The following is a 2773-nucleotide window of genomic DNA, read 5'->3' as shown; positions in this document are numbered from 1 at the left end:
TATTACTTAGTGTGCTGCAGCACTTCATTGAAAAGGTGTACGTATGTCAAATTTTGCCTCCGAAATTTAGAATTTGAATGGCTGATATTGCTGTAGCAATGCAAGGCATCATTATACTACTGTTATAAAAAATGTATAGTTAATGATGGTGTCACCAGATTACGGTTAGGAGGAGCTTAGAGATGGTGTAAAGTTAAGTTGAAGTATAGGTTCGGTGGAAGGTTTTGGTTAGAGAGGTCTATAATTTTAGGAGTAAATTGAGTTTGGGTTCTTATGGTTAGGGTGTGTTAACGATTATGACCTCTTCAGGCTCAGGGTGATGAGATTACAGTCCACATCACATAGGCAGGTATGCAGCAACCTCAAGTACCCCTTAACCATAAGACCCCCTAACCTAATCCAAGTCCTACCTAAAAGCAGTTTTCCTAACCCCTGTCACCCCAAAGCATACTATTTGGAGTACTTTTCTGAATCATTACAGCACTTAGTTATTATTTATTATGTTATTATTTATATAGCGCCAACAAATTCCACAGCGCTTTACAGAGTGGGTGGACGAACAAACATGTAGTTGTAACCAGACAAGTTGGACAAACAGGAACACAGGTGTCGAGGGCTCTGCTCATTGTTATAAACAGAGCTAGATTACTGCTGTGATTTATTTAATGTGGTGACATCATAGCAGTATTAAAATGACAAAGACAGTTTAAAGATTACGTTTTAAAGTGAATCAGTTAAAGAAGAGGTTTCGCTTAAAATAAAAAAGGAGATATATATATATATATATATATATATATTCTATGGAAATCTTATTTTACACATGAAAAACACAAAATATATTAATTCCACATATGGTACTACATTTCCATACCTTCCACCTGTCCTTATTTAGTAGTGACAGTCCCTATGTTGTGCCCAAAACCCTCTGTCCCCCTTTTCTTTCTTAATGTCCAGCTTTTCACCTTACTAATCACTGACCACGAGCCCACTCACACCCCTAAAATCAAAGTGTCCCTCTTTGTCCATTTGAAATGTTGGGAGGTATATATTTAGATACTTTATTTCCACTGCTCTAAAAATGTGCTATTAGGGATTTTGACATATGCAGATATAAACACAAATATATGGAACTAAATGTTGATGATGTTTACAGATGTGAGATACTGCAATATGGAAGTTGATAGGCACAGCTGTAAACTCACTAATTGCACTAAACTCCTTCCCCTATCTCTCTCTCTTTCCTTTAGTTTCCCTTAGCGCTCAAACACATACAAAAAACATTTTTTACGCACTGCGGTAGATTTAAAACACAAGGCTTTCAGACAAATACAAACACTAACAGATTCCTTCTACTAATCTATACGGTAATAAATACTGTGGTTACCATTGCACAGTAGATTGTGATAAATTGTCAATTTACTATAATTCACTGTTCATTGAAAGAATCCCTACTTGCTGACCTATGCAGTAATGATGTCTTATTAGATACTTGGCACAGTTCTTAATACAGCCCATCGTTCCAGCTCCATCACACTCTATGCTAATCAATTTTACATTTTGGCCATTCACTTTTTCTTTTCTTATTCATTGCTAGGCTATAATTCTCTCCCTCCAATTTTTTTTTTTACCTCTGGCATCTATATTACTATTGTTCACTCGTTTAGTTTTATTTTCTTATATTTCACCAAATGGTATATTTATCCATTCATTACGCTTGCTATATTTCACCCAATTCGTCACTTTCATTCAATTAACCATAATTAACCCCTTTTGCTAGATTTCATCCCATGTACCCATATTAAGTATTTTTTCAGATTTCATCCCGTATACCCTAATTAAGTATTTTTTTCCGATTTCCTCCCATATACCATATTTCATTTTATAACTGCTATATTTCACCTCTCATAGTATATCTCATATGCATCCTCATACTATATTTGATGCATTGACATATTTTAACTCATATGCCTTGTTTCAGCCTCCGTTTGCCATAGCTCATCACTATCACCATTTTCATACTTCAATCCACATGCCATGTCATCATCACCTAATTGCCATTTGTATCTCCTAAGTCACATACGTATATAAGTCAGGTATAACATAAGCATCGAAACAACTTTACTTAAAGAGTTACTAAAACCATCATAACCAATTCATCCTGCTGTAGTAGTTATGGCGACAAAAGTACCCCACCCTGGCGCTATTGGTAATGAGGAAATAAGCTTTCCAATGGTTTACCACTAGATAGGGCAATACATTTTCCAATGTTTAAGTTGGGTCAAGTCTCCTCTGTAGGCAGGTGTACGAAATCCAGCTCCTAGAACTGTAGAATGTCGGCCGAATGTCAATCCTATTGCTCTTTAATTGGCTGAGAACATCAGCTGATTAATCTCAGCCAATGAATGAGTGTCCGTGCATTGAAATAAGCACAAAACTGACTTTAGCCAGCCCAGAACTTTGGTTCCAGGCTGGCTAATGACATCTCAATGCCAATGCTGGAAGTGGAGTTATACCTCTGTCAGCAAATGGGTTAAACCCTATATGTGCAGCATTTCATAGCGAAACGATGTGCATACAGACTCCAGGCACCATGACGACTCAAACACTGAAGTGGTTATGGTGCTTGAAGTAACCCTTTAATGAAGTGGATTTGGTTATATATAATTCCCCTGCAGTCTCACTGCTATTCATTTTGTTTCTGTTTTCATCAAATTGCAAGAAGTGGAGTGAAGTTTAGGTGAAAAACCCCATACCATGCATAGAAAAAAATTCA

This window comes from Pelobates fuscus, chromosome 1 (genome assembly GCF_036172605.1).
Source record: "Pelobates fuscus isolate aPelFus1 chromosome 1, aPelFus1.pri, whole genome shotgun sequence".
NCBI lineage: Eukaryota > Metazoa > Chordata > Amphibia > Anura > Pelobatidae > Pelobates > Pelobates fuscus.
This window is presented reverse-complemented; position numbering follows the sequence as displayed.